This window comes from Priapulus caudatus, unplaced genomic scaffold (genome assembly GCF_000485595.1).
Source record: "Priapulus caudatus unplaced genomic scaffold, Priapulus_caudatus-5.0.1 Scaffold844, whole genome shotgun sequence".
In the NCBI taxonomy this organism is placed as follows: domain Eukaryota; kingdom Metazoa; phylum Priapulida; class Priapulimorpha; order Priapulimorphida; family Priapulidae; genus Priapulus; species Priapulus caudatus.
Genome location: NW_014577905.1, coordinates 174,232 through 181,951, shown reverse-complemented (window position 1 = coordinate 181,951; position 7,720 = coordinate 174,232). Strand labels below are relative to the sequence as shown.

The 7,720-nt window shown below is 45.6% G+C and overlaps 1 long non-coding RNA gene across 1 annotated transcript in view; it reads right to left on the bottom strand.

The window, feature by feature from the left end:
* Window positions 1–7,720, bottom strand: part of LOC106813922 — a 15,247-nt gene that overhangs the window by 1,456 nt on the left and 6,071 nt on the right. The window lies entirely within an intron of this gene.

Genomic DNA, 7,720 nt, shown 5'->3' with positions numbered 1-7,720 from the left:
GTGTGCGTGTGCGTGTGCGTGTGCGTGTGCGTGTGCGTGTGCGTGTGCGTGTGCGTGTGCTTGTGCGTGTGTGTGTGTGTGTGTGTGTGCGTGTGTGTGTGCGTGTGCGTGTGCGTGTGTGTGTGTGTGCGCGCGCGCGCGTGTGTGTGTGTGTGCGCGCGCGCGCGTGTGTGTGTATATGTGTGCACGCGCGCGTGTGTGTGTATGTGTGTGCGCGGTTGTGTATGTATCTGCGTGCGTGCGTTCGTGCGTGCGTGCATGTATGCTCTTGCGAATCTCCACACCTACAAGCACGCACACCTCGCGCGCGCATCTATATTCTTTGGTCGCTACGCTGCGAACGGATCCCAATTTCCGGCGCGGGTGTCGCACGGCGACGGCGCGAGCTGACGAGATGCGACCGCTTCCGGCCGCCCTCGCGCCGACGCCGACGCCGACGATGATGATGCCTTTCACAGCGCGTCGTAACATTGCGCGCCGGCTCGCCTCTCATCCTGCCAAATTACCTGCTGCCTAATTGCACCGGCAACCGTTGTAAGGTATAACGAGACTGAATCGTCTGCCCCTGCTATCCCCCCGCCCGCTGCTGCCCCGCCAGTGTTACCCGCCATCTCTCTCTCTCTATGGCTCTACCAGACACAGCCGAATGATCGGAGAAGCCCGATAAAGTCCCGTATGTATCATTAAGGCGCATTATCCCGTCATACAAGCCACGTCTAATTTCCAGGAGAATTCCGGCCCCTTAGAAAATTCGCCATTATGGGATGTATTATGGAAAGCAGTTTCCCCTCCGTCAAATTTCCGTCGTCGCTCCGTAGCCTCTAACGGCAGCAATAATGGAACGCGAGGCGCGAGAGTGAGACGGCCGTTGCTGCTGCTGCCGCCGCCATTGTCGCTGCTGCTGCCGTTGCTGCTGCTGCCGCCGCCATTGTCGCTGCTGCTGCCGTTGCTGCTGCTGCCGCCGCCATTGCCGCTGCTGCCGTTGCTGCTGCTGCCACCGCCATTGTCGCTGCTGCTGCCGCCATTGTCGCTGCTGCTGCCGCCATTGCCGCTGCTGCCGCTGCTGCTGCTGTCGCCGCCGCTGTTGCTGTCGCTGCCGTCGCTACCGCAGCCGCTGGTGCTGCCGCCGCTGCCGCTGCCGCCGCCGCCACCGCCGCCGCCGCCGCTGGTGTTGCCGCTACCGCAGCAGTTTTGATACGATCTAGATTCGATACATTTTCTAAATTTCCGCAGAGCCGCAGCAGAGCGCGTGGTCTCGGTATTGACGATGACAGGACTCTATTGAAGCTTCGCCAATTAGAGAGCGGTGCGTTTCCCGCTTCTTTCCTCTCCCGCCATCTAATGATGTCGCCAACACGCCCGTGTCCGCGGAGCCATCGTCGTCATCGTCGTCGTCGTCGTCGTCGTCATCGTCATCATCATCGTCGTCGTCATCATCGTCGTCGTCGTCGTAAATAACGTCATACTTTTCATCGTCGGCATCATCGTCGTCGTCGTCGTCGTCATCGTCGCGTTTTCGTTCTCGCTGTTCAGGTGGTGACGGTAGAAGAAAGGTGCCAGCGCAGATATACGACTTCATAACGTAACACGTACAAATGCGCAACGCAATGTGAATGTAAGGATAATATATATCAACCGAGAAAAGCCGAGCGTGATCGAAGCATGCATGCGCCGCATACACGAACACCCGACAACACGCACAGGGAATTTTAGTCTGTCGCACACACACATGCTCACTCTTATACACATACGCACACACGCTCACGCTTACACACATACACACACGCATGCACGCACAAGGCGCTGGCGCCGCACACACACACACACACTACTGAGCTCGCGACGTCAGCGTTATGACAGGCACGATACACACACACTACACATACATCACACACACAATCACATCAACGACTGATGATCTGCACACACACACATCAACAAAATACCAGTAAAGTATTATTAATACACTGAAAAGTCTCAAATATAATATGTGATAGTCAAGTAGTATTTATACATATGGTAAGTAATAATTAGATGATATTTACGGCGCATGTAGATTGATGAGATCATCGGAGAATTTGCATCGGTGTCATAGGGGTAAATGTAAGTTGGTGTCCCGAGGAACGAGTAGTTTAACAAATCCGGCACGGTTTTTCGTGGATGATGTTCCCGTTTCTACCTGGTATCGGCGTGGAGCTTCCTATAATACGCCAGGCTAGCTCTGCTTTAGTATGTATTCGTGCACGTAATTGAAAGTGCTGGTACTTTAGCTCAGTGAGTGAGAGTGCTCGATATGTTGTGTTGTGTTGTTGTGTATGTGTATGAGAAAGTTGTGATATAGTTTTCTGAGTCTTAAGTGGAATTGCTCGGTTAGCACAGAATGTGATGCCGGGTGTTCAATTATTTGTAGGAATGCATAAATTCTTGAAAGATTTATCATACTCATTTTATATAAACTTTACATAAAAGGGCGCGTATACAATTGCTGCGTTTGCTGATGCGGCTACGCGCAGTGTGTGTGTGTGTGTATGTGCTGGGTGTGGTTGTACCGCGCGTTGCGTGCGTGTGCGCGCGGTGCTCGTGCCGCCGCGGCGTGTGTGGCTTATGTACGCCGCGTGCTGTGCGTGTGTGTATGGCGCGTACGGGGTGCGTGTTGATATGTGTGTGTGTTGATGTGTGCGAGTGTGTGTGTGCTGTGTGTGTGGTGTGGTGTGTATTGTGTGTGTGTGTGTTTGCTGTGTGTGTGAGATGGGTGTGTGTGTGGTGTGTGTGTGTGTTGTGTGTGCTGTGCTGTGTGTGTGTGTGTAGTGGTGTGTGTGTCGTGTGTGAAAATATCTAGAAACAGGGTTTGCTTATTAGATCCGCGGCACGTTTAAAACAACCCATATATAGATATAGCATATAGATATATAATTACTGTAATATAGATATAGATTATTAGATATAGATATAGATATAGATATAGATCCATACGATATAGATAGTATGATATAGCATATAGATATAGGATCATAGATATAGATATAGATATATAATTATGTAAATATGATAGTAGATATAAGATATATAAAAAGATATAGATATAGATATAGATATAGACAAGAGCTAATAATACCTAGAGTGTACTAACGCGAAAAACGGAAAATAGCTGCTATTCACGACAACATATTCTACTTTGCCTGGCGAGTCTAAAATATTTCATGGGTATTGCCATTAAGCACGAATTCTTTGCCTCTCTAAAACAAGGACCAACCGCTTGTCAATACGATACTCCTAGGCGCGAGGATTATCGGCTCCTACAACCTCCCCTTCCCACATGCACGCCGCCTCGAAATCCACTTTCTGTCCCCATCCTTCAGCGCGGCTAAAGCGTCTGACTTCGTTGAGAGTTCGGTTTTTCCGCCATAATTTATATGAATGATTTTCGGGTGCAGCCGTGCAGGGCTGGAGGTGACTTTCCGGGGCATTCGCCTTATGCCCTTATCTCCCATTATCTTTCCTAGCACGGCTAAGTGCCCCGTCATGATGGAGCCGGCAATGTTTGTTTTAATTAAGCTCTCTACAACGCAGCTCAGATAAGAAGGTAGCCAAATTTGGGGCATGTGACATATCAATTATCAGACGCTCCAAGCCGGAGGTGACGGAAACCGTATAGCGAAAATGCTTAGACGCCGTGAAGGATGGGGACAGAAGTGGCATTCGAGGCGGCCGTTTGGCATGTGGGAGGGGAGGTTTAGGAGCCGATATCTCCCGCCTAGGAGTATGCGTATTGACAAAGCGGTTGCGTCTTGTTTTAGAGAGCACAAGAATTCTTGCTTTAACATGCAATGCCATGAAAGTATTATAGGTCGCAGGCAAAGTAGAATAATGTTGTCGTGAAATAGCACTATTTTCCCGTTTTTCATCGTTGTACACCTTCTAGCGGTATTATTACTTTGATATAGATATAGATATAGATATAGATATAAGATATAGCATATAGATATAGATATAGATATAATATAGATATAGATATAGATTATAGATATAGATATAGATATAGATATAGATATAAGAAAGATATATAGATATAGATCTTATAGAATATCGAGGGTTTACAGGTCTCGGGTAGTTTGCGGAAGTAAGATATGGACACACGTACGCTTGTAACGCCCCGAGCGCGATAAGCCTTTCCATTACATATAGCATTACTATAGCCATGTACTATGCATTTACGATAGCCATGTACTACAGCCATGCTACGATAGCCATTGTACGATACGCCAGTACGATAGCCATGTACTATAGCATGTACTATAGCCATGTACGCTTGCCATGTGTTATAGCCAGTACGAAGCTTACTAGCCAGCCTTACGATGTTGACTATAAATGTACCAATTGCAGTTACTATAGCCTTGTCAGTATTAGCCGATGTTTGTACCATTGTATAGCATGTACGCATAGTCATGACCTATCAGCCATGACTTATAACGTACTAAACCGCATACACACCACGCTCACGATTACACACATCACACACGCACAACACAGCACAACACACACACGCGCGCAGAGTGCACGCACACGCGTTACACACACGCCTCCCCCCACCCACATCACGTACAACACCACACACACACACACACACAACCAACCACACACACACGAACACACACACACACACACACACGTACACACACACCACACACACACACTACACACACACACACACACACACACACACACACACACTCCATTGTAAATTGCTGGCTTCGTGCGTTCTCGCCCGCGCACTCGCAATGTCAATCACAGCTCGCTACTCTCTTGGTTGGCTGATCGAATGCACCGGCGCACGCGCGCGGCCATATTTCACGCTGTCGCCCTCGGCACATGTTTCGTTGAACAGCGAGCGCGCGCGTAATCCTTTTTTTCATCCGCTACGGGGCCGCGCATTATCGAGCGAGCTGCCGCCGGGGTGCACGCCGGAGATAACGTCGCGAGAGACGCCGCGTCCCTCCCTCCCTCCTCCTCCCCGAGCCCGCAAGCCAGTCTTTTACAAAATGTCAGTTATCAGCAGCAGCGACCGGATGCGGGGCAATATATAATATATTATATATTTCCCGTATATGCCTCCCCCTCTCTCTCGCTCGTTCTCTCTCTTCTCTCTCTCTCTTATATATATATATATATTATATATATATATATACACAACGCACACACACACACACACACACACACACACACACCACAACACACACACACAACACACACACACACACACACACACACACACACACACACACACACACACACACACACACACACACACATATATATATATATATATATATATATTATATATATTATATATATATATATATAGAGAGAGAAGAGAGAGAGAGAGAGAGAGGGGAGAGAGAGAGAGATAGATAGATACACAGATATGATAGATAGATAGATAGATTAGATAGATAGATAGATAGATAGATAGATAGATTAGATAGATAGATAGATAGAATAGATAGTATGATATATAGATAGATAGATAGCTAGATAGCATAGATAGATAGATAGATAGATAGATAGATAAATAGATAAGATAGATAGATAGATAGATAGATAGATAGATAGATAGATAGATATATAGATAGATAATATATAGATAGATAGATAGATGATAGATAGATAAGATAATAGATAGATAATAGATAGGATAGATAGATAGATAGATAGATAGATAGATAGATCGATAGAACATCCGTATCCAATGACTCAACGTTAGCAGCCAATATTACATTAATTAATGTGTGGCGTGTAATTAACTACAGATATTAGCTTTTATAATTACTGTAACTTTGCTAATTAGCTAACGCGTTGATTGTAGCTGTAGACAGACGTGACTTGCGGTGAGTGTGTGACTGTGATAAATATACACGCGGATAGCAAGCAACATAACTAGCAGTGCTCGACTACATGAACCGTATAGGGGATAGTTGCTTAATCTTATATAGCAATATATAAGCATATACAACCTTTAGCTACATGCACGGTTGGCGTGATCACCATCTTCTCCTGTAATTCTTACTATAGCTACAGCATTTAGCCTACACTAAACCGTTGGCCGGTATATCTTAATATTTATTAAGATTAGTAATCCTTGCTATCAAATATAGCAAACATTTAGCTACATAAAACCGTTGGCGGTATCATGCCTTAATATTATATATAGCTACAGCATTTAGCTACATAAACCGTTGGGGTATATGCTTAATATTATATAGCTACAACATTTAGCTACATAAACCGTTGGGGATAGTTGCCTATATAATCTTATATAACTACAGCATTTAGCCACATGAGCGGTGGGATAATTCCTTAATCCTATAAAGTTACAGGTTTAGCTGCATGAGCGGTTTGGATAATTGCCTAGTCTCATAAAGCTTCAGATTTAGCTACATGGACCGTGGGGGATAGTTATCTAATCTTATATAGCTACAATCTTTAGCTACATGGACCGTGGGGGATAGTTATCTAATCTTATATAGCTACAATCTTTAGCTACATGAACGGTTGCGATATATTCTTAATCTTATATAGCTACAACCTTTTGCTACATAACTCGTTGGTGTTAATTGCCTAATATTACATAGCTACAATATTTTGCTACATGAACGGCAGGGATATATTCTTAATCTTATATAGCTACAATCTTTAGCAACATAAACCGTGGGTGATAGTTGCTTAATCTCATATAGCTACAATCCTTCGCTACATGAACGGCTGGGACATATTCTTAATCTTATATAGCTACATAAACCGTTGGGGTAATTGCTAAATCGCAAAAATTTTGCTGAAATAATCGCACGTTGCAACTTAAACGCTGCTTAGCTATTCGGAAAGTGTCGCTGCGACGGAAGAGCAGCATGCAGCGCCTGGGCAGTCACGTGACGCGCATCTCTCTCGCCGCTTCGTGCGTGCGTGAGTTACTCGTCATCGCTCGTTGTTATGGACACAGGATAGCTGCAGCATGGCCGCCGGTGGATCGTCACATTCAGCCGCTCATGTCTGTTTGCTCAGCTATTAACTCCTTAAACATCATATCATTGGCGCGTTCATTACTCGCTATTTCTATTTGCGCGGGAAAAAGACGGCGGGGCTGTCAGCGAGTTCAATCAGCGAGGGCAAACAGGCGAGTGTCGATATGATATTTGCAGTGTCAAAATTGGCCGCTGTTTCCGAAGGCGAACGCTTAGGAAGGAGACACGTTGTTAGAGGGAAATGTCGCAGTAAATGACAGGAAGACGTCTTGTGGTTCCCAGTTGGGTGGCGGTGAGGACGCTATCAACTTCCCGACTACACACACTGTGTGGCGGAATTAACACGTCACATGATGACTGGATGATATGGTATTAATACAGCACAGGATAACCGTGTGAGGTAGTGTGAATACGTCAAATGATAACTTGGTGACGTTGTGTTAAATTAATACAGCCCATGATAACCGTGTGAGGTAGTGTGAATTAATACGTCAAAATATAACTGAGTGACGTTGTATTAAATTAATACAGCATATGATAACCGTGTGAGGTAGTGTAGTGTGAATACGTCAAATGATAACTTGGTGACGTTGTGTTAATACACGACATGATAACTTGGTGACGTTGTGTTAATACACGACATGATAACTTGGTGACGTTGTGTTAATACACGACATGATAACTTGGTGACGTTGTGTTAATAC